Here is a 25,875-nt window from a genome sequence, read left to right on the forward strand (position 1 = left end):
CTCTCCTTCTTTGGAGGTCTTTAAGCTGAGTCTAGATGTCCATCTGACAGCGATTCTGATTCTGTGAACCTAGGTGGATCAGGAGAGGGAGGGCAGGAAGGGTTACATCAGTGCTTAGTTCTCGTGGCCCTTTCTTACATGCCCAGGGTAATGCCGATCACCACTTTGGGATCAGGAAGCAATTTTCCCCAGGCCAGTTTGGCTCTGGATCCTGGAGATGTTTTGCCATCTTCTGGGGATGGAGCAGAGGTCACTGGGTGTGTGTGAGAGGGAGGTAGTTGTGAATTTCCTGCATTGTGCAGGGGGTTGGACTAGATGACTCTGGAGATGCCTTCCAACCCCTGTGATTCTACGTTCTGGTGACTTCTTGATTGGACCATTGTAATGTACTCTTTTGCAGGCTTCTTTTGAAAAGCACTTGGAAACTACGACTGGTCCAGAATTTAGGGGATTTCTACACAGTGCTATTGTGTCAGTTTTGGCTCCTTACCTCTTCAGTTTATCCTGACTTTTGTACATTCTCTGGAGCCATTTGGTTTTGCATTTCATTTTAGCTGGGTTTTTTTAACCTGCTTCTTATGGGATCACCTTTCCTAGCTATTGAACTTGAGTTGCGCTTCTTTGCATATAAAATGTTTCCTGTGCCCAGGGCTTTTTTTTCAGCTGGAACACGGTGGTTCTGGAACCTCTTGAAAATGGTCACATGGATGGTGGCCCCGCCCCCTGATCTCCAGACAGAGATCTCCTCTGTCTGGGGATCAGGGGGCAGGGCCACCAGCCATGTGACCATTTTTTCCAAGGGCAACCCACCACCTCTTTTCCCAGAAAAAAAGCCCTGCCTGTGCCTATGTTGGTTTCTCCCACTTTCCACTGACTGGATGTGACTGTGGAACAACCCTGTGCTGTGCTCTCCTTCTTCCACCCTGCTAATGAGGGAGTTTTATCCCATGTCATCAAATTTTCAAGTATTGTTTTTTAAACATTCAGAGAGAGAGATCTCTGTATAAGGAGGCACTGGAGTGATAATTGCTCTTCCTGCATGCTTGCAGCAATTGGTACTTTTTTCTTTCTCTGCACTGATTTTTTTTTTTTAATTTGGCTGTGGCTATTTGCTTCCTTGCACTTGCAGAAGTCACAGGAGCACTCGTTGCTCTTGCGCCCACTCAGCTTTCACTCTTGTTTTTTGTGCATGGGTTTCTTGATGTACCCTAACTCCTTTTTTCACACAGAAAGAAGGTTTTTTTTTCCCCTTGTGCAGGCAAGTTTATTTTAATTTAATTTTTTTAAAGCCTTGATATCGAATGCCTCCCTTACTATATTTGTTTTTTGTGAGAATTTTATGGGTTGGGGCTTGGGGGAGTATTCATTATGACAAGATTCTGGTTGGGACTGTTGCAGAGCTCCCTCCATTGGCTCGCTTTGTTGTTCCTGACCTGCTAGAGACATTTCCATTATTAGACATTAAGTACCTGCTACTTGAAAGCAATTAATTCGATGGAAGTACAATTAACTCCTCTTCATTTACCTGATGCTTGTTGTCAGGTGAACTTTTAAAAACCAGTTTGCAGCTCCGAACATACAAATATTGTGGTGAACCTATAAGTGGAGACCATTTTTCCATAGTAACAGCATGGTAGTTGTCATGCATGCACATCCCAAGCCCCTCTTCTCACTCATGTGCAACAAAAAGAACAAGGAAAAAAGGAGGGTTGACACTGTGACACCACTGATAATGACAACATCCTTGCTTAAAACTCCTGTAAGAAAATAAACTGACGTTGCAACTGGGAAAATAGAGAGAGACGGAAGATGTGCAAAACATCTGTACTCAACATGATTCCCAGTCCAGCAGCTTAACTGCTAAGTAAAGCAGGAATAAGTCATACATGCAGAAAATCCTTTAACTGCCATTATGTTAATGGGGTAGTCCAGTTTGATCATATAACCCTAACTTTGGAGAAACGTCACCGGTTTCCAGTTCAGAGTATTTTTTTGACCTTTGCATCTCTAAGTTATTTGGGTATAAGGTATCTCACGGGCTTGCCCCCTTGCCAGAAGTAACTTTGTTTTTCTATATTTCTTGTATTGTGAATATTGTGCCAACTGATGCCAATAAAGGTTAATTGACTGACTGACTTGCCCCCTCGTACAAACCTACTGACATTCTTAAGCTATCAACAGAGGTTGTATTGTATCTCCACCATTAGATGTGTGGTTGTCATAAAGGACAAACCATTATTGATGGTGGCATAAAGAATTTTGTTGGTTATGTTCCATTCTTCCTGGCTTGTAGGCGAATTGCTAAAATGGTTATTTGTTTTTGAGGGATTAGGGATTAACTGCCATTTTGTCTCAACTGATAGTTCTAGTATGGGTTGATTTCTTCATAGTAATCCTAGATGAGTCTACTCAGAATCCTACTCAAATCTACTCAGTAAGATTTACTCCCATGGAAGTGTCTTTAGGATTGCATTGTTTGTTCACCTCCTCTTATTCTCTCTATTGTGGATTTTTACCTTTTATTGATGGCCACTTTGGTCAAAAAGAAGAATAAAAGAATGTTGAATAAAGCAATTAACATGAAGGCAGACACAAATATGGTCGGTACGTTCAGTCTCTGGGAATTCACCTTAAACTTCCTAAATGACCAAACCGTGGTTTGAGAGAGATGGCTCTCTGCAGCGCAATTACTCCTAGTAGAAAAATGTTTGGTTCTCTAAAATTGGTAGAGTAATTTGATTTGAAGAGTGACTCAGAGAGATATGGCTCAAGGCAGTAATGGGACTGACATTTCAGCAGACCGGGAGTAATTTTCCCTTATAAAATAAGGACATACGTGTTTAGAATAGGAGAGCATGCATGTCACCAGGACATATCAGTGGAAGAAACAGAAGTCAGTTTAAACTCCTGAATTTTCATGTGAGGCCCATTTCCAGGAGTATCTGCGTATTTCATTTTATGTTGGTTGATGTTTCTTTATTCCTGGAAGTTCCATCCAGATGGTCCCCCAGGCTAGCTTACAACATCTTTAAAACGGTATCAAGCAAATAATCGGAAGCACATCATATTAATATATAAATCACATTCCAGCAATTAAAGCTGAACACTGCATGAACGAAAGGTATTACCAGGCAGCTGCTGGACAAAAAGCCCCACCTGGCCCCACCAAATTTCTTAAGCACTTGGCAGGCCCCAGGAAAGGTGTTAGGGGGCAACATGATACTTATGGACACCACGTTGGGAACCCTTGAAACAGCTGAATCTTTTATGAAATGCAAGTCTCTACTTTGCAAGTAAATGGGAGGGAAGTTCAACAAAGAGTTAACAAAAAATTAATTATTTTTCTCTAACATTTTAAGCCTCTAGTTTATATGCATAAATTTGCTGTGCCAGCTACTTTTGCAGTTCTTCTGTGAATGCTGGGCCATTATTATTCTCTAACAGAAATTGGTTGAACCACATAAGACACAACTCTTAAAACTCAAGAGTTTTCTCAAACAAACAAACAAACAACAACAACATTCAATTTATATACCATCCTTCAGGACAACTAAACATCCACTGAGAGCAGTTTGCAAAGAGTGCTATTATTCTCCCCTCAACAATCACCCTGCATGGTGGGTGGGGCTGAGAGAGCTCTGAGAGAGCTGTGCCTGACCCAAGGTCACCCAGCTGGCTTCAAGCAGGAGGAGTGGGGAATCAAACTTGGCTCTCCAGATTAGAGCCCCGCTGCTCTTAACCACTACACCAAAGTGGCACCAAACATCAAAATACCAACTGGGCCAGTCTATATACTTCCCAGGCAGTGGGGATCATAGGAAGGGAAACTATTTGCTGTTGAGAACCAGCCCTAAAGTCTCACAGAAGATGATGAGTTTTATGGGGGCTTCTATGGAGACGGCCTGCATCCTTAAGAATATATTTATTTACTTAATTATGTACTTAACTTACTTAATTCATTTATACCCAATCTTTCTCTCCAGTGGGGACCCAAAGTACCTCACACAATTCTTCCCTCCTCCATTTTATCCTCACAACAACGCTGTGAGGTAGGCTGAAAGAGTGTAATTGGCCCAAGGTCACCCAACGAGCTTCCATGGCAGAGTGCAAATTCAAGCCTGGGACTCCCAGATTCTAGTCCAGCACTGACCACTACAAAACACTAGCATAAGGTAGGGTTGCCAGCTCCCAGTTGGGAAATTCCTGGAGATCTGGGGAGTGAAACCTGGAGAAAGAGGGGTTTGGGGAGGGAAAGGACCTTGGCATGGCATAATTCCATAGAGTCTACCTCCCAAAGTAGCCATTTTCTCCAGGTGAACTGATCACTGTGACCTGGAGACCAGCTGTAATTCCAGGAGATCTCCAGCCACTACCTGGAGGCTGGCAACCCTAGCATAAGGGGTTGTATGCACCTGTTACACTCAGTTAAATGATGCTTTGGGGAGGTTGGTAAGTCATGTAAAAGATCCTGTGAAGTAATAGCCTCCAGTCTGCTCACTTAAAACAAAAGATAAGACTATTCTGCTTCCCGTGAAGTTTCAAAATGTCTGGGACTGCAATGATACACTTTCACTTGGGATCCTATTTCCCATCTCGACCAGAGATTTGGGGGGGGGGGAGTGAAACTCTGGGATTAATACTATGTCTGTGATAACCTTTCACCTTCAGGAAGATGAAAGTGAATATAATAAAGCAAATGTCAGTAAGTATCCTTTTAGGTAAAAGCTCTCAAACGCCACCTGTGATCTGAAAATAATGATCACAGCCCAATTTTGGTAAGGATGCAGCCTCTCAGGTAGTAGTTAATGGTTCTAGTTTGATATTTTTTAAAATTGCAGGAGCTGGAAAATATTTCATAAAAGGAAGAGATGTGTATATGTCAGAAGAGAGAATCCTGTGGTTGTCTGTAATCTCTCAAGTGCCTATATGAACTGATTCTATACATCACTTTTGCAACATTCTGTGAAAACTTGCCCGTATTTTGATTCAAGCTAATCTCTGTTCCTTTATGATCTGCGCTGAAATTATTGGGCAACACTAGCTTTCAATATTACCTTTAGCTATTCATTTTTTGCTCCACTTTTACTAAAAGATTAGGGAGAAGCATAATATTAAAATAATAGGTAAAGATCACACTACAGTGCAGAACTGCTTGTGTAGACTTTTCAGAAGTGTATTAAGTTTCCTATCCATTTAGAATGACCGTTTGTGCTTCCCAATTATGCATCAAGACTTCTCAACACAGAGATTTTTCTGACGTTGCAGTTAAGTGGTTTATTTAAACCACAGTTTCCTGCTAAATCCTGGTTAATCAGCTAGATTTACGTTATGGATTACAGTTTGTTCATAAATCCCAACTAGTCTGCTCCGTATCACCTTTCCCTGTCAGCAAGCTGGCTTCTCTGATGCTATCCCAGACTCTCATATGTTGCCAGGTTGCTGATAAAGCAATATTATGTTATAACCTGCTTACATTATGTAGCATTCATACATACATACATGTATGTAGCCTGCAATAAATAGGAAGGGGGGAAGTACAGAAGTCTATAACAGGGCAATACTCCATGTTGTGATAGAGATATAAAGCTAGGCTTTAATTGACCCTCTAGCTTTAGTCTCTGGGAATTATCTCCTCCCTGGAAGAGCCTGGCAATAAACGGCCAGGTATCTAACCATTTGCTCAAATGTCATCCTGGGCTGAAGAATAAATATTTTCCTCACCTTGATGGTCCAAGAAAGCCAGAACCAATGGGTGGAGTGGCTGGGCAGGGTTCATGGCGGCATGGAGGGAGGTTTCTTCAACTCAAGATTGGAGGGGGAAGGGGACAACCCACCCTCTTAGGAGAGGGATTTAAATGATCTGTAAGCTCTTTATGTGTGTGTGTGCTCTCCTGGGACCAGGAGTAAAGGGAATATTTCCTTACGCTCAGGGCTTTTTTTCTAGGAAAAGAGGTGGTGGAACTCAGTGGGTTGCCCTCGGGGAAAATGGTCACATGGCCGGTGGCCCCGCCCCCTGATCTCCAGACAGAGGGGAGTTTAGATTGCCCTCCATGCCACTTGGCGGCATGGATGGCAATCTAAACTCCCCTCTGTCTGGAGATCAGGGGGCGGGGCCACCAGCCATGTGACCATTTTCAAGAGGTTCCGGAACTCCATTCCACTGCGTTCCTGATGAAAAAAAGCCCTGCTTACACTCTGGCAAGATGCGCACCCATCCCAGAAATGGTTTGAGGTAACCTCAGTGACTCCCAAGTTAATTTAGCTAGATTTTTTCCTTGTTAGCTGCTTAGCCTTTGTGTTCTGATCTTTCCTTCCTTGCATTTTCTGTGCTCTGCATTATATGCTCCAGTTTAGTACAATAAAGATTTTTCTTGGGTTAAGAAGACACTGTGTCAAAGATTCCTCCCCACATGCCAGACACACTCGTTCACACTTGCACTCTGTGTGTACTCAGAGGCTCACCAGGGCCAAACTGCTTATGAAAGGGAATCCTGCAAGTTAATTTGGTGGTGGCAAAACTGAAGGAAGTATAGTCAAGGGGAGCGGGAAATGGGGGAAAAAATCTTTTACAAAACTCATCTCTTACCACCCACCTTCTCCCTTTGTATCCAACTAATTAACTGTATTCCCTAAATTGGACTTTAAAACAACTAGATGCTTTGTAGTGTTTGTGTTTATTTAGAGGTTAAGGAAGTGTGCAGTGTGCCCGGGATAATGTTTGAGTGCTCCTTCTATGCCAAAAACTTCCTATTCGCTGTACATTAGGGAGAAAGACTCCTCTTTAATTACAAAATGTTTAATTACATCTTGTCTGAAATCTCATTTGGCACGGGGGTGAATAAAATATTAACAATAACTGTGCTTATATACCACTCTTCTAGACAGGCAAGTGCCCCACTCAGAGCGGTGAACAAAGTGTTGTTATTATCCCCACAATATAGCTGGGGAGCTGGGGCTGAGGAATGGCTTACTCAAGGCTACCTTCTGGGCTCATGGCAAAACTGGGACTTGAGCCATCCGAGTGCGGATCCACTGCCCAACCACTTACCCACTGTGCTACAGCTGCTTTTTCACCCTCTGCTATAATGCTAGACCTCAAGTGCACCCAGTGAAGTTGATGAACAGTAGATTCTGGACAGACTACAGAAGTGCTCTGTCACTAAAAGTCTGAGTAACTTATTGCCACTAGATGTTGTGATGGCCACTAGAGTAGTGTGCTTCAAAGGGAGATTATACAAATTAATGAAGGAAAGGACCCTCAATAGCTATTAGCCACAATGACCAAATGGATTATTTAGGACATAGGACAGGGGTCACCACAGAATACACATGTATGGGCAGCTGTTGATTTCACCCATGTGCAGGGTGGCAAATGCAGGTGACCCTGTTCAGAAAGAGACATAGGGAGAGAGGCGGTTCTGTACATATGCCAGACCGAGGCCGTGAAGAGTCTTGTATGTGATAGCTAATACCTTGAACTGAGCACAGTAACTGATAGGTAGCCAATGGAGTTACTGCGGGATGGGAGCGATATTCATGCTTTTGCTTGCCCCTGATAACAGCTGAGCATTGTTCAGAAACAGTAACGTATTGAATACCAGTGCTGGGGATCAACAGCAGGAGAGAATATCTTCTGTACCCTGTTTGCAGGAGCATCTAGTTGGCTTAGGGATCCCAGACCCCCCACCCCGCCCCCACTTACCTAACTGGTGTGGGGGGTGCACCTTCCCTGCGGGCTCCCCCACAGCACTGCACGCTCCCATGCGCAGCAGCCACTGGGATCGGGCCCGTTTTGGCCCGGATTGGGGCCACTGCGGAGCACAGGAGTGCTCCTGTGCTCCGCAGTGCCTGAAAACGGGCCCAATCCGTGGCAAAACAGGCTTGTTTTCTAGAGCGCGGAAGTGCTCCTGCGTTCTGCAGCACCTCAAAACAGACCCGATCCACGGCAGAACGGACCCGTTTTCAGGCGCTGCGGAGCACAGAAGTGCTCCTGTGCTCCTCAGTGACTCAAAAACAGGCCAATTCTGCCATTGATCGGGCCTGTTTTGAGCCCCTGCGGAGCCTGGATGTGCTCCCAGGGACTGCACGATGATGTCACTTCTGAAGTGACATCATTGTGCCTGAAGTGACATCATTGCACTCTCCCCCAAGTTGTGCCAGGCCCCTATCCCCCACCCGGAGGTTGAGGGGGCCTGACAACCCTAAGTTGGTCGCTTTGTTATATAGGATGCAGGACTCTAGGAGCCATTTGGTCCAGTGTGGCTGTACATAAGTTCCTGCTTCTCAAGTGTTTTTGCATCTAATATCCTTGAAATTTGTCAGAAGTTCACAAGTGAAAACCTAAAGGCTGTATGTCTCTAAGGTTCTTTAAGCTTTCTTTTTGAGCTCACATTCTTAGTATGCAATGTGATTTTATCCATCATCAGTTTCTTCAGATGCAGGAAAGCTTTATTTTTTTTTAATTAAGAGAGTTATGGAATGTTTGACTGGCTTAATTCTTTACATACTCCTTTTCAAATTGAAAGCAAACCAAATGTAGTCATCTGAAACTGAACTGCAATAGTATAAGCCTTAGTAAGAAGTCACAAAAGCGACAGATTACGAGGACTTGACTAAAGGGCTCAGCTATCACCTTTAGAATGACCCAGTAGGTCATAAATGATCTGAATACAACACTATAAGGCTTGAAGATGCTCAGCAAACGAGTATGTAGCTCTGAGAGTACACGACCTTTTAGATGCTCCTTGTTAAGGTTTTGTGTTACTCTCTCATTCATTCATATAACTAAGCTGAATATGTTGCTTGCCCTTGCAAGATCCTTTCTGCCCACTTAGACTATGAACCTTTGTGCGACCGTGTGAGATTTATGAAAAAGTTCATATCATTTTTTAAAATCCACCCACACTTTAAAAAAATCTTCATTTTTTCAACTGAGGGCCAGTTGTCTCTTGTCATGTTAATCATGTTTTGCTATCTGTGTGAATATAGAGTAGTATGGATGGAAAATGTGAATTTATAAAGTTTAGGAACTTACAGTGGACATTTGAGGAACTGTGATTTCTTGTGATTCCTTGACATGCATGTGTCTGCTATATCTTTTGGAGAGGCATATCTTCCTACAGATTTGTTAGGCATTGCACCGTCTCTCCCAGAATGTGTCTAGGTATTAGAAACTTTGCCCGCATCCTGCATACAGCACTTACTTAGAAACCAAAGCCAGAATCTCATAAGCAGAATTCCATTAGACTTTTGAAATCAATTAGTTGTTTTTCTTTTGGAAATGTCTTTTCATTATGACTTGATTTTTGGCTGATATGTGTCTCCTACTGATGGGCTGAAATACTCTTGGCCATACTTTATGCCTGCAACAGAAAATAATTCCCAACTTCATTGGCCCAGTGCAAGTCCTTCAGCTACCAAGGTCCTGAAACTTGCTGGACCGCTTGTGTATTTAAATCATCTTGATTGTTGTGCCATCTGTGTTCTTCACCCTTTGCTCTCAAGAAATCTATAATTAAAAGCACATGATGGTGCTCTCTAAAACACAGTGTTGGAAATGTTCAGATGTGTGAGTGCAGTTGGCTTGACTGTTGGTCCTCATTTACAGTAAGATCAACTTATCCTGAGCTCTACAGAAGACTTCTAAAGCAAGATTGTTTGTGACATTCTGAAGGCCTAGAAACAGAAGAGAACCTTATGCTAGACCTGTCACATCACTTAGCTGGGCGCAGACATAAATGAACTTCCAATAACCTTCTAGTTTTAAGTAAAACATTGAAAGAGTGAATTTGTGACCAACAAGTAATTAAAAAAAAATACATTCTATCACATGCCTTTCTCAGAAAGGTGCTATTAGATTATGTGTTTCCATAAGATTTGTAATAGTGAATTGCGGTACTTCACATAAATAACAACAAAGATATACTTCCATCCCTCATACAAAAGCATACGGAAACTGTATGTGTATTGGGGACAGGGGAGTAAATGTTCAGAAAGCTGACTTTCCCTATATAGCTATTCAAAAGAAGTGCCTTCCTAAAAGTAACTCCCAGCTGTATATTTTTCCCCCCGAATAAGGTGTCTGGTGCATGGTTTCATGCTTTTCATTTTTTTTCTTTAATAGGTAAACAGCAGAAAGACATCTGTGGAAACTTAGTGAAGTGAAGGAAGAGCAAGCGAACGTATGTATTTCTTCTATTGAAAACCTAGACCAGTTCTTCTGCCACTTAAAGTAATGCCTATTTTTAAAAAATGAAAAACAGTAGATAAACCTTTTTTGGTTCTGTGTTGTAGATGGTTCTAAATTGCTTGGGAAAGATGGTTTGAAGAAGTGTTTTGCCATGTTCTGGGCATGGAGCAAGCGTCACTGGGTGTGTGTGTGTGGCGGGGGGGAAGGGTAGTTGGTTGTGAATTTCCTGCATTGTGCAGGGAGTTGGACTAGATGATCCTGGAGGTCCCTTCCAACCCTATGATTCTAAGTCCAGGCAACTTTATGGTTTTACAGAAATCCGAAGAATGCATCATTTTTTAAAAAAAATCTAAGAACACTACTGGAATAGGTGCAGGCACTCATGTCTGCCAGAATTCTCAGCTCGTTCTCTTAGCAACATGTCAAAGACCTCTGCTACAAAGCGTATGGCAAGCACAGGTGTTTTTGGAGTAAGAAAACTAGATATTAAGATTTGCTTTCTTTTCAAGAAGGATCCCCAGTGTGTATTCAGAAGGCTTGTTAATCAGGGCTTTAAGACTCTCTGTTTTGTTTTGTTTTAATCAAGACAACCCAAATTCTGTGCCCGATTTAAAAAATCAAATTCTAAGACCAGAGTGAATTATAAAATCAGTCAGGTATTCTTATGAGCTGAGAATACAGAATTCTGCAGATTGTGAGAATGGATGTACATTAGGGGAGTGCAGTACGGTTCAGAATTTGGATTAAAATACCAAATTTTGGCTGGTTTGATAAAATCAGGGGCATGTAGAATTGGCCCCGGGATCCAATCTTCCTGAAACTTGGAAAGTCTTAAGAGGACAGTCAAGAATAGGTCCCCTGCAAATGTGGTGGTTTGCCATCCCAGGCCCTCAGGTAGCCCCCAGATATTTTTTCTCATGGTGGGAGGAGGTGTCAGTCCCTGGCAGTTGGGTACCCAAGTTTTCCACAGTTAACACACAGGTGTTCCAGTTGAAGTAACTTTATTCAAGTTCCATTCAGTACAAGGTGCATCGACAGGTGAAATTGGCAGAAGTGACATATATGGGGCTAGCAATGTTAGTTATAGGGAATCTTCCCGCCCAGGGAAAGAGGCCCATTAAGGGGGGTGGGAGTTCATAGTGAGACATTGTTTTAGAGCATACAGTGAGAAAGATGAAGTTCTCTTTGGTTCTCAGAAGTAGTGCTCTACGAGCCAGCTTCGGCTGGCTGTCAAGGACACTGGCTCCACAGAGCAAGAAAGAGAAAGTAAACATTTGTAACATTTGTAAGATAACCCATGGCTGCGTGGAGCAATAAAGAACTTCCCACACTCTCAGAAGCCAGAGGCAGAACTCTTTTACATTCATGGCAGATATGCAAGAGGCATATATGACAGGGGGATCTTTAGAGGACAGCAAGGAGTAGGTTTCCTCTAAATTTGGTAAAGTTAAGTTGAAAAATAACTCCTCCAACCCATTGGATAGCCCCAGAGTGATTTTCCCATAGAAACAATGTCCAGATTTTTCAGAAATAGCTGAACTGAATTAAAGAATCAATTTGGAATTCAAGGAATTCTGAATTTTTTCTCAGATTCAGTAAAAAAAAAGTGGACTTACTGAATTTTTGTTTGTTGGTTTGTCAGTGTACACCCCTAATATACATTATCCTTTTTTGCATTCTGGGAATCTTCAATATACTTCCCTTCCCTCAATTTCCTGGGGGTTCAATTCCATCTCGCATGCTTTCAAATCTTCCTGTGTGTAATACTAAACAATATAAATGTTTTTTCTTTAAAAATAATAGATTGAGTTTTTAAAAAATATATTATTAACAAGAAAAACGGGAAATAAGCAAAAAAACAAAAGGCTAACTGCTTGCAGACATTCAAGAAACACAAAAGGTCGAGATTCTTGGGTGCTTCATTTCTCACCCAGTACTAAAATACCTTGACTTTCAAGAATCCAAAATAAAGTATCACAGGGTGTATCTGTGAAGCTTGCCTTCCTCGCTCTGACATTTTATCATAGAAAAACTATATAACCAGGGGAAAAATACGAACAACTTTGTGCTCTTTTCTATACTCATTTAATGCTGTTGTCCCAGATACATGGTCAGAGAGAGCACACAGCCCTGATTATCAGTAACTATTAGCCGTTTAGTCTACATATCTTATTAATTCTGTCTTTGTATTTATTTTCCTATGGTTCCCTGCTATTTTATATTCCACTGGCATTTTATATCATTCTTTTAAAAAGCATCAAATTATCCACTCCATACTCTAGCATTTATTAATTTGACTATACAAACTTCCAGCTGTAAGCACAGGAAAATTTGACTAACTGCCTCTAAACTCCAGATAGAAGCCATCTCTACAGAGGGCTGCAGCTAATTTGATATTATGTTTGAATTTTTGCCATGTGTTCAACTTGCATAGAGAGCTGCATAAATTTCAGGTGATTCAGAAGATATACATTTTTGCAGGCTAAATGGCTCCCAATCTATATAGCGGTATCATTTGAGAGTCAAATCCAAATGGTGAAAACATGCACACAGTGGCTTAGATTCACCGGAGGATTTCTATGCATAGAAGGGGAGAGATTTTTTTTTTTTTGCTTTTTTTGCTGATACCTCCTTACCATTAAGGACTTCTAATTGCCCTATCCTCCAGCAGCTGCATTTTGGGCTTCAGCCAGGAGAAGGCAAGGAAGCTGCACTCTGTAAATGGAAATCCCTTCCTGCTGTGGAAATTACCACTGGATCCTTCTCATAGACTTGGCGAATATATAATTGAGTAATACCATAGTCACAAGATTTCTAGGCATCACAAATGTTTATGAATTAGACTGGTTGACCGTGGGGCTGACTAGAGGTATAATGACTGTGGGTTTGGTTCTCAGTGAGGTCAAGAAGACTTGGTGCAAGATGTAGATGCTGTTGTACCAGTTGGGAACCAAGACCATGGTGCTATTAAGTCATCATTCATATCAGTGGCAAGTTGTCCTCAAGTTCAAAACAATCACATTTGATTTCAAAAGAGGGAATTTACAAAAATGAGGGAACCAATCTGAAGAAGCTAAATAGGGGAATTAAGAGAGCCCTGTCCCTCCAGGGCCCTGATTTAGAATAACCCAGGCAAGCCCAATCTCTTCATATCTTAGAAGCTAATCAGAAGCTGAATCCAATTACTGGGTTAGTACTTGGATGGGAGACCTCCAACAAAGACCAAGATTGCAGAGGCAGGCAATGGCAAACCACCTCTGTTAGTCTTTTGCCATGAAAACCGCACCAGGGGTCGGCTTAAGTCAGCGATGACCTTGCAGCACTCTCCACAACCACATCCCTTCAAGATGTCTGGAAACTATTTAAAATTAACTAAGCTGAGGAAAATTTTAAAGGATGCTTGGGTGGTTAACAACCCAAGTCAGACAAAAAGAGAATTTGAGGAGGGGGGTTGCTAAAAACATTAAGACAAACAATAAGCATTTCTTCAGTGCCAGGGACATGTTTGGGCCTTTGGATGACAATGGTTAAGAAAGAAGGGAGATGGTAGAGAAACTGAATAAGTTCTTTGTGTCTCTTTTCACTGTGGAAAATGTGGGGGGCAGTTATCCCTACAAGAACTGGGCCTAAGGAATTGAGTCAAAGTGACATGAAGAGAGAGAGAGAGAGAGAGAGAGATTTAGGATTACTAGCAAGTCTCTGTAATCCTGAGGATTCTTAAGGGACTCAAATGTGAAATTGTGGATCTACTAACTGTATAACAATAACAACAGTAACAGTAACAGCACTTATATACTGCTGTTCTATACAGATTAGTGCCCCACTCAGAGTGGTGAATAAAGTCAGTGTTGTTATTATCCCCACAATACAGCTGGGCTGAAAGAAGTGGCTTACCCAAGGCCACTTACTGAGCATATGGCAGTAGTGGGGGGTTTCGAACCATCAGCGTGCTGATTCACAGCTCAACCACTAGGATTGGAAAGTAGCAAATGTCACACCAATTTTTGAGAAAAGGTCTAAAGGGTATCCAGGGAACTACAAGCCAGTTAGCTTAACATCAGTTCCAGGTACATTATTAGAAATTGTTATTAAGGAGAGATCTATTTAGCACTTCGAGGAATAAAGCCTACCAAGGAAAACCAATATGGTTTCCAAAGGGAAGTTCTTTCTCACCAACCTTTTGGCATTCTTTGTGCAGGTTAACAAGCATGTGGATAAGGGTGATCTGGTAGCCATAATACACTTGGACTTGGAAAAGTTTTTTGACAAGGTACATCTCCAAAGACTCCTGAATAAGCTTAACAGCTATTTGGAAAGGGACTCAAAATGAAATGAGCTATGGTGCAGCTCCTTTTGAAATACCATGTAAAGTTCTGGACACTGTATCTCAAAAAGGATATTTTAGAGCTGGAAAAAGTACAGAAGAGGGCAACTGAAATGATAAAGAAATCAGGATACTCTTTCTATAAAGAGTCTAAGACTTTTCACTTTAGAAAAAAGTGTCTGAGGGGGTATAAGATAACAAGTTTATAAAATTATGCATGGGGTTGATATAGTAGAGAGCTTTTTTAAAAAACTGTGGAATTCACTGTCAGCGGATGTAGGGATTGTTACACATTTAGATAGCTTTAAGAGGGAATTACAGAGGATGGGTCCCTCAATGATTATTGGCCATGGCGAATAAAGGGAACCTCCATATACAGGAGCAGCAAGCTTCTTAATATGAGGCAGCATCAAGAGAAGGCCTTGGCCATAATTGGCCCTCCAGGGTAACAGGTTGACCACTGTGTAAAAAAGGATACTAGACTAGAGGGACCACTGGTCAGATACAACAGGGCTGATATTCTCTGAGGGAGAGGAAGTAACATTTTTTGATAAATGATAGGAAGCAATCTGAAATTTAATTATTTATTTATTTATTTATTTATTTATTTATTTATTTATTTATTTATTTATTTATTTATTTATTTATTGCTTGCTTATTTTCAATATTCACCATTACATTTACTAATATATTTCAGCCACTACCATGAAACAGTGTCCCACATGGCTTTCCCGGGAGCCTGTAGTGCATGAAAGTGACTTGGTACCATATGGTGCCAGCTATATTCTGAAGCATCTTAAGCTCAGTATAGAAGCTTGTATAAAGAAAATTCTATTGTTGTAGTTGGTGGTTTGGAATAGCATTGCCTCACTCTTTTTTTTGCAATGGTTGGGTCTGGTTATCAAGATACTTTCAGCCAAAGATATACAACAACAAACCTTATCTATGGGAAGGAATCATGTGAATTGGAAAAATCCAATTGGGGTGTATATATAAATGTGTTAGCTGTGTATTCTGACTTTATGAAGAAGAGAAGGAACCTCAGAGTGCACAGATTTTTATCCCATTTCAAGCAACATTATGCATGGTGGACTGAATTTTTAATCATGTTTGTCACATTGCAGCGCTGTTTTTATATAACAACAGAAATGCTTTTGAACTGTAACGTCTTGTTTGATCTTCTAGTTTGTTTTTGACATATTTACATAAGTAAAATCTTTCAAGGTAAACCATTTGATTGGGAAAAGTTTTTTTTAAATTTTAAACTGGTTTGAAAAGCTGCCAAGTTTCAAAACCTGCTTTTTATTGTAACTTGTATTTAGATACGGCCTAAAAAAATCTCTGAGCTTCACTTATGAGGTTCTCAGAAACTTCTGGTGTATCTATATCAGGTTGAGACCAGATGTTCATACAGGAGAATTAATGTATATTAACTTATTTTGTTTGCACTGCTGAAGAATTAATAGATCACATTCATTGTAGGCAGGGCTTTTTTTCTGGGAAAAGAGGTGGTGGAACTCAGTGGGTTGCCCTCGGAGAAAATGGTCACATGGCTGGTGGCCCCGCCCCCTGATCTCCAGACAGAGGGGAGTCGAGACTGCGGCCCGGAGGGCAATCTCAACTCCCCACTGTGTGGAGATCAGGGGGCGGGGCCACCAGCCATGTGACCATTTTCAAGAGGTTCCGGAACTCTGTTCCACCGCGTTCCTGCTGAAAAAAAGCCCTGATTGTAGGTGTCTTTGCTAGAGCTAGCTCCAAAATGGAAACTGCTTTCAAGTTGCATATCTTAATATATTAAAATTCAGCGTTTTGCTTCTTGAAAGCATAATAGATATTAAGTATTCCATAATGTGTTTAAACAATATTATAATGCCACAGGACAGTGAGATGGTTTCTTCTTGAATCTTCGTTATTCCTTTGAATTTTAGAAGTTGCCGTGAGTGAGAGCAAGATCTGTTGTATTATGGAAGGCATACATCCATATGTTCACTCTTCACTGTAGATCGTCTGTTCTCTGCAAAACAAGAAAAAAAATCCCTGTGAGAATGTGAGGTGCCTAGTACAAATTTACGTCGTTTGTTCACTTGTTTATTTATTTATGTTATTTATAGTCTGCAGTTCTCACTGAGATGTGAGGTGGATTACACAGTGTGAGTCAGTAGAGCCAATTTCAAAGACATTTCAACAAACAATCTAATTGGTATTTAAATGCAAATTTGCAAAGCTTTAAAATTAGCAGGGATCTGATACAGAGTTGAAGAAATACTAAACAGAATAAGCAATTCTAAGACCGACATCTTAAACAACATACAAACTATACAGTAGGATCATACTTACAGCAACAGACAGTACATAGAAGTATAGTCTGTAGTCCCTATCCTTTTACTTATGCATCTCTTTGAGACCACTCCCTTAGAGTTTAGCCCTCCTGAGTAAAAAGCCCTCTTGAAAAATGCAGTTTTGCATAGTTTGAGGAAAGCCAGGAGAGTGGGAGCTTTCCTGGCCTTTTCAGGTAGGCTGTTCCATAAGGTGAGGCAGAGAATGCAGGTGTACAAGCAGCTGTTGATCTTGCCCTGCGAAAGGCCCTGTTCAGACAAGTGAAGCTGCCGTGGTGAAATGTAGGGAGAGAGGCAGCCCTGTCAATATGCCAGACCAGGGCCATGAAGAGCTTTGTATACATGAGGTAATACCTTGAATTGAGCCTGGTATCCGATAGGCTGCCGATGGAGTGACTGCAAAAAAGTAATATTCACGTTCCTCCTAGCTCCCGATAATAAATGAGTGCAATATTCTGCACCAACTGGAGTTTTTGAGTTAAAAAGTTACATAGTTCAGGTGACACAACCTTTCTCTCTTCTCGCAGGGCTGTAATTTTGGCATACTATATCTGGGCAATTAAATAAAATAAAAGAACTTGTAACCAGCATACTAAGTTCACATTTGGATAATGCTCTATCTTACCAGTCATCCGGTATGTACCTGTTTTCATCTGGGCTGCTAGCCTTTGCAGTAACTAATGTTTGTACTCAAATCCAGCTCTTAGAATAGACCAAGCTAGTTTTTAGGGCTGCATCCAGGATAAAAGGAGAACCTGTGAAGGAATCTTTTTGATATTTCATCCCTTAACATCCTGTAATAATCAGCTGTTGGGTATATCCTAATTAAGTCACGCTTGGAAAATAAATAAATTTGATTGGAGTGGATCCTGCAGAAAATTTCTGCTAATGGAAGGAGGAGGAGAGATTTTTGCCCACAGAGTCACCTGTGTGTTATTCTGAGGGTCCCCTGAATTTTGGACTGCAGCTGAAAGGGGATAAGGAAGTCCCAGATCAGCGATGCCTTCCATAAGTGGCCTTCCATAAGTGGAGATTCACCAAAGGATCCAAATAATTTATGTTAACAGATTAACAGGAAAATATTGTTTCCTGTGCAGAAATACAAATGTAACATAAATGCTGTTGGATTCAATAGCATTCCACATTCTAAACCTTTCAAAGAGATCCCAACTATTTATTGATCGATTGATTTGATTTGATACCCCACCCTCCCCACACATGGGCTCAGGGCAGCTAACAACATTCAAAAAATACATTAAAAGTCACAAAACCATAAAATCAATAATAAGCCAAAAGCCCGGCAGAACATCTCCGTTTTACAGGCCCTGTGGAACTGTAACAGGTCCCGCAGGGCCCGGATCCCCAGCGGGAGAGCGTTCCACCAGGTGTTCCACCAAACTATAACTTCAGAGGAAGTTTGCCAACTGCAAAGAGCTTGGAAATTGTCACTGGTCTATGCATTACCTCTTAACTCTGTGTCCTGGTCAGGGGATAGGGAATGTCTTTGGGAATATACCTGAGAGGACATTTAAGCATCCTTAACAACTTGCGAGGCCTATTTAGTTTTCAAGAGCTGAAACGTAACACATTGTGCCATACAGTTTCACACTTTCAATAGCAAACTGGCATACTGACTAATAGAGAGGTTGAAATGATCCCACCAGCCAAATAGGACTCCCCCCCCAACAGATGTAGAAGTGAAATAAAATTAAAGCTTCACATTATGAAAGGGTTAACTGTTGTATTAAAGAGCATAACACTAAATTAGAAGCTAGGGGTTTTTTGCTTAGGGTATAATCAACCAGTTTCTTTTTTTAAAAAAAATAGAATGCATTTCTGTTTTTTAAAGTTGCATGTACAGAAAATGGCATATTATAAATCAAAATTCTAGAGTGCTTGGTGTCAGTATCATGCCCTAAGCATGGACAAAGCATGCTTTGCTTCTCATTCATTCCGGTGGGAACTCTAGCTTTTACTTCTAACACTATTAAGGTTAAACTGAAAGGGAGCATGAAGCAGTGGGGCAGGAGTTCATGAAATATGAATACGATCAATCTAATGAAGAAACATACACAGATAAAACTGGATATTGCCTTTTTTGGCTAAGTACAAACAGCTGGACATAGTACCAAATGGACTGGGGAAATCTTTTGCCAGATTATGCCAGAACCTTCAGGCTGCCCTTAAAAATTAGGATTAGTAATAACGGTGTTGGATGAGCCACTTAATAAATGAGTTAAACCCTTTTCTGGTTATCTTTTGTCTTATTTGGGAGGGATGCCTGGAGGAATTGGACATTAAGTCAGATGACAATGAACAGGATTCTCAGATAACTAGCCTGCCTTCTGCAACCTGCACCTCACTGGCCTTTTAAGACAGAAGGCAGGAGATCTGCAGCAGGGGCTTCTCTCTACAGAAGAAAAAGACATTGAGCTTTTCAGAACTCCTCCATGCCGTGTAAAGCCACAACGTAGGTACCAGCACTTCCCCCTAGAGGTACTGTCCTGTCTCACAAGAGACTTCTTTGTTTAAACCATACAGCAAAAATTTTAAAATGTCCCAAGCGCATTGTCTTCAAGATATTTTTTCTTTCCTTCCTCTGAGCGAGTCACCATATCAGAAACTGCCACCAACCAGGGAAATGCTTTGGTCGGAGAATGGATCTTGCTTTGCCTGTCCCAAGGGAAACGTGTTACAAGTATTTAGGTGTAGATGGTCATACGACTTTTCATATCCTTTCTTGCCTTAGAGTTCTATGATTTCTGCTCAGTTGACAAGTGATTTCTGGCACCCAACTCACTTAGAAATCATTTCCACTAAATAAAGTGATGGTGGTGGAGAGTGCCCTCAAATCATAGCTGACTTATGGTGACCCCTGGCGGGGTTTTCCTGGCAAGAGACTAACAGAGGTGGTTTGCCATTGCCTGCCTCCGCAGCCCTGGCCTTTGTTAAGGGCAAGCCCTCCGCAGCCCTGGCCCATCCAATTACTAACCAAGACTGAACCTGCTTAGCTTCGGAGATCTGACAAGATCAAGATCAGGGCAAATAAAGTAATAATAAGTAAAAAATCTGTTAACATTCAGGTATTGTTCTGAAGATCATCCAGTCAGCATAATGCGCTAACAGTGCATGTGTGCAGAGTTAAAAGGCAGGGTAGCCTGTACCCTCCTCTGTGCCCAGGAAAATCGGAAGTCTTTCTTCAGCCTAAGGAGTCTTTTTCCAGGTATTGCTCTTAGCAGATGAGCCAGTCAGAGGAAGTTTTCAGACTTTGCTGAGCAAACTGGCAAGCTACAAGCCATTATTTTCAGCTGTAGACCCCTGTTTCAGCACTACATGCGCTTGGCAGATGTTTAAAAGTCACTAAGAAGTTGTCTACTCGTTTCAATGAAGGAGGCAGCTGTGTTCACACACACACCCCATTCGCAGCACAGCACATGGGAACCCCTTTGACTCCCCCTGTACATTCAGCAGTGTACAAAAGGGTTGGATCAGAACTTTTAAACTAGCCCAGTTTTTCAAATATGTAAATCGCTGAAATTTCATTTCTTTATACAATTTTGGTTCAGAGATAATGTGTTAAATATGGCTCATACTTTTGAACTTGCCCTTAACACTATAAAGACTTTGGAGATTAGTGTCGAAATGTAGTTACACATTCAGTATTGGGAGAGCAGGTGGCAAGAACCACAGCTATAAATATGGGATTTTAAAAAAATGTGTTGGAGTTCAAGTCCCTGGAGCACACCCCTTCGATATCTATGGGCAGGGAATGATTTCATGTTGGTGTAGCAAAGAGGCAGGATGAGGACTGATTCAGGCAGGACCCGGGAAGACCATCTGTAGAAGGTTTTTGGCAACAAGACGTGTACGTGCAGAGGACACTTAGAAGACAAAAACAGATATATTGACAGGTGATTTATCTATCTCATGCTGTTAGAAACAGTTACAAATGCGAGCTGTTACCTTGCAGTTTCTGCCTGCATTTCCTGCCCTCTTGGCTTAGTTCTGTTGCATCGTCAGCACAGGCAGGCTGGGTGGAGGTGACTTTTTTATTTTACTTTTTTGCTTTGCCGTGTTGCTTTTAGCAAATCTAATGAGTTGTGATATTTATTAGGTAATTGGGCATGTTCAATATGCAGTTTACGAAAATGGCCTATAGTAACATATTAAATGTGTGTCTCTAAAAGTGCTCTGATGCCTTGTAAATAGGAATTGTAGCTTGTTTTTCTGAGATGAAATTGGGCTGTTGATTTTTCATGCTGTGCTCACCGCTGTATGGCCCTTTGAAATGAAAGAAGAGCAGGTGGGAAACGGTAAACAAAATCGAAGTGGAAAAGAAGTATTTCGGCTGAAAGGGCTGCCACTTATGAGAAGGGAGAAACTTGGATACAAAAGGCATCTCAGCTTAATTGAATGGCGCAGCTGAAGTAGCAGTTGAAATTGTCTGGGTTTCAAATTTAGAGGCATCCCGTGGTGTTCCAACCAGGGCTTTTTTTTCAGGGGGAACGTGGGGGAACGGAGTTCTGGAACCTCTTGAAAATGGTCACATGGCTGGTGGCCCCACCCCCTGATCTCCAGACAGAGGGGAGTTGAGATGAGGGCAGTCTCGACTCCCCTCTGTCTGGAGATCAGGGGGTGGGGCCACCAGACATGTGACTATTTTCTCCAAGGGCAACCCACTGAGTTCCACCACCTCTTTTCCCTGAAAAAAGCCCTGGTTCCAACCCATCTTGGAATGAATCAATGTTAGAGCCTATCACAAAATCTCAAGCCAGAGGGAGGAAGCAAAGAAAAGGACTGGAGATGAGAAAGTGATGACTCAACACAAGCTAGTCCTCAATTAGCTAGTGCTTTAACAACAGCTCTCGTAGGAAATGGAACTGTGTTTCCTTTTGCTCTGTGTTACACAGTTGATGGGAAGAAAGCAGGCATATACTGTAGAATGAAACAGTATTAGCAAAGTCTCTAGATACAAGGTCGGAGATGGCATCTGAAAATGTCTTGGATTTTTTTTTTGGTCAAGAGGACAAGGTCTGTGAGAGTAATCAGCCAGGAGCAAAGGCCAAATTAAACCTTCAGAATCTGAGAGTGCACAGCTGGCAGAATCCAGGTTATCTGGTTTATAGGAAAGGTGAAAAGTGGTTTTCGCACCTTTTTAATGATGTCCCCGGGGTGTGTTCTCTACCTTGAACTGCTGGATTTTTCTCAGCAAGGGTCCTGTTGTGTCTCATTAGGACTCTTCATCTAGTTAGATATGAAACTTTGTAAAGATGTACCTTTTAGAGTCATATTTATAGTAGAAATTGCACTTTGGGCCGTGCTTCTGATCCAATATATACAGTGCAAGCTTGTAGATTACTCTTGCCCAGAAAATATGAGCTCCATCCGTAATCCTAGGATAGTCTTGATTTAAACATTTGGGAAATAATATATCCATGTTGCATTTCATGTGGCTGCCTTTCTGTTAAAATGTAATATATATGACACTTTAGCTCACCAGGACACTGTTTATAAGTTTTGAATTCAGAGCTGACCATGTGGAAGAGAATGCACATATGTGCTTTAATGCAAGTGATTTAATCAGATTTAATCAGATCTAATGATTTAATGCATGATTTAATCGGATCTCATGTCACATTCTATGGGAAAGTTTCAAATGTCTCTTCAAGTAAAACATATTACATTTATTTCCAAGAAACCCTTTGGGGTTAGTATTGCTCCCAATACCATTCTCTGTTTTTTGAGGCTCCATTGCTGGAGGGGGTCATACACTTACCCTTTTCTGCACAGAGGGAGCTGAGAGCAGTTCAAGAAGCTGGATTAGACGGCTTCAAAGCGCCTCCCCATAACCAGTTTTTATGGACACGGTAGACGTCTTAGGGGCCATCAGCCTTTCTGTTTCTTCTTTGCTGTCATGTAATGTGTCGTTTGAGGTGAGCAGGTATGGACCTGAAGCATTCTAATTATGGATCAGAACAGATTATATTAGCATGCTAGTTTGTTTTGAATGTACCTCCTCCTCATTTCCTTTCCTTTTGCTTTCAGCCTGCTATTAAATATGGAACATGCCCAGGGCTTAAAACTGTCGCTTTTATGTTGTTCTGATGAACACATTTTACAAAAGACAGTGTGTCTTGTTTTTACTTGATGAGCATTTCAAGATTTGTGTGTGTACATTGAAACTGAAATGACTTAACACAAACTAAGGGCGTATGTAATCCGCCCCCCCCCCCCCGATGAGGATAAAAATGTTTAATGAATAATTTACACGTTATTGTTGCAAAGCGTTCTTTCAGGAAGGGTGTTAAGTTTGTTTATAATGATACCTCAAAATTCAGTAAATCGCTGGTGTTTTATGCATGCCCACTTACATCAGGTTTTCTGGGTATGCGATCCAGGAGGATCGGATCCACGTTGGACCTCTGTAATTCCACACTTGAGAGAATCAAACTGAAGTGGTGTCTTTTTATTTTTTCTGCAACAGAAAAATGCCCCATTCCTGCTATGGGCTTTCTGGAATACATGCCTGTTTTTTCAGTTGATCAGCTGAAGAAACTTGCAAGGGCTTGTTTTTTTAAAAAAACACACACACATTGCAACTATGTTTTTTTTAATGAAAAGGCAAAAGAGAATGGACTAAAGAGACAAACTCCTATACAAAATGTCAGCTTACAATGTCATCTTACATGCCTTGTGTTGGTCAGAAGATGTTTTATTTTTTACTGCCAAGGTTAGTATCCTACTATATAAAAGTCTAACCATGTTCCAGACAACTCACTTCCTACCCTGGTGTGCTTCCAAAGGGCGCTGCTGTGGAGGCGAGCCCAGAAGTGGCAGCCCATCCTGCTGAGAGCCCACTGCAGCGGGAAGCCCAGGCCGGGACCAGTGCAGAGCAGGTGGTAATGCCTGCCCCCCCCAGGTGGCAGTGCCTGCCCCCCACGTTCACTCAGCAGGCATCAGCACCGGAGCAGGTGGCAATGCCTGCCCCCCCCCTTCACCAAGCAAGGATCAGCAGCGGAGTAGGTGGCAATAACCAACCCCTGCCTTCACCCAGCAGGGATCAGGAGTGGAGCAGGTGACAGTGCCCCCCCTTCACCCTGCTGGGATCAGGAACAGAGCACTTGGCAATAACCACCCCCATCTTCACCCAGCTATAATCAGGCAAGGAGCAGGTGTGATGCCTGCCCCACGCCTTCACCCAGTTGGGATCAGGCACGGAGGAGAAGGTGATATCCATCCCCTTGATTGGCTGACGTGGTCTAGAGAGAAACTTTAACATATTAGTAATTCAGAGCACTCCACAGAGTTATTCTGTTAGCCAAATTCCAGAGTGCCCCCCCCCATCAGTTGCAAGGGTTTTATTTTTTAAAAAAACAACAACGTTGCAAGGTTGTTGTTTAAAAAACTGGATTGGTTGCTGTTCAGCCAATCAGGACACAGGGAGATAAAGACAAAAAGCAGGGCTGGGCCTCACACTGAAGAAAACATTCTGCTCTTTAAAAAAGCTGTGGTTTGATGTCACTGGAAAAAAAACCAGGTTACGTGCACAGGGAGAAAAGCCACAGAAAAGCTGGGGAAAGATTGATTCTATGGCAGATGCACGTTTTCTTTGTGCAGAATGCAAAAAAGTCTGGGAAGCAGTTTGGCAACTGAATCTGAGTATTTTGATCATGCATACAGAACCAGTTAAAAATCCCTGTGCAGAAAGGGCTTCCCCACTTAAACTGTATGGCTGGTGCAGAATCCGTGTTTGGGTACCTGCAAAGTGTCATCTCTGGAAGGAAGGAGACCCACAAATGACCTCCCCCCCAGGAATGGCATTGGTTGACATCACTGCTTTCCCCTCCCCTGGAGAGGCATCAGTCCACTTGTGATCTCAGCAGTCTCTGAGGTTTCATTGCATTCTATGCAACCACCCTGTTTCAGTAATAAATACTGCCATGTTGAACAGCCCTGGAAGCAAATACTAAAGAATAAATGTGGACATTATAAGGATGAACAATAAGCAGTGCAGCCCACTATCCTAGTGAAAGTTCAGGGCTTAAGCAAAACAAAGACCCATTTCCCAAAATTTCAGAAAGCAAAATAAAGACAGAAAGAAATTCCGCTCATGAAAGTTTGCAGTCATCTCTAGCACATATTTCTGCCGCAATTTGCTGTGGTCATTTCCAGAGATGAATTCTGGGAATATGATACAGTATTTCTGCCTGCTTATGTGCTATAAGATGAGAAATCTATTCTGTTTATAGTTAGATGACTGCCAAGTTGAATTACAGTTGGCAAGAACATCTCTGGTTTCAGAGTTATGTTATGCACTGTTTAAGAAAAAAATGTTTAAAATACCAAAGTTGGCTGCAAAATAGTGCCCCATTTGTGCCAGGCTATTCTTGAACCTAGTAAGATGAAAGCAAGTGTGGTAGAAGTCCAGTATGGGGGGGAGCGTATTTGTTGCAGGAATAGATAAAAAAAGAATTCCGACTGTGATTCTTTTTTTTGTCTTATGAATGGTCAGTCCTGCTCAACATACAACTTACTCTTTTCCAAAAGACAGAATGTAAAATGAGCATTGACTCAAGATAAGCAACAGACGGGGAACATGTAAGGATGGTTTGTGTCAGACTATATTTCAGTTTCCTCTTCCTCCTTTTTAATGCTTTTGTATGTTGCTTCTTTTCTCTCAATTTTCTGCTTTCACTGGCTCCCACTTCAGTTTGTGACAAGCATCCATGTGGCAGTAGGACTGCTGCTTCTATTTATAGATTAATTTGAAGGGATAGAACAAAGAATTAGAACTGACCACAGGGCTCTAGGGTTGTTCACTAAAAATAAAATTCGGGTGATCAGGATAAGGGTTTCAGGGATACCAAAAAATAGGTATCCCTGATATTGAGGTCAGGTTCTGTAATCCAGTTAGAGAATCCTGAATTTATCCAGCTGTGATTCCCTATGGGAAAAACTATCCAGGGACTGGGAAGGCATTTTTCAAGAAAAATCTACCAAATTTGTAGTACTCCTGACTGCCCACT

At 41.7% G+C, this 25,875-nt stretch overlaps 1 protein-coding gene across 4 annotated transcripts in view; it reads left to right on the forward strand.

Moving 5' to 3' along the window:
• The window catches only part of PLXNB2 (plexin B2), a 400,939-nt gene that overhangs the window by 192,825 nt on the left and 182,239 nt on the right, over window positions 1–25,875 (forward strand). For all 4 annotated transcript variants that reach the window (XM_054989404.1, XM_054989405.1, XM_054989403.1 and 1 more), the window contains one exon: window positions 10,124–10,181. The gene's annotated coding sequence lies outside the window, so the exon portion shown is untranslated. The remainder of the gene's footprint in view (window positions 1–10,123; window positions 10,182–25,875) is intronic.

Source organism: Eublepharis macularius, chromosome 9, assembly GCF_028583425.1.
Source record: "Eublepharis macularius isolate TG4126 chromosome 9, MPM_Emac_v1.0, whole genome shotgun sequence".
Lineage (NCBI taxonomy): Eukaryota > Metazoa > Chordata > Lepidosauria > Squamata > Eublepharidae > Eublepharis > Eublepharis macularius.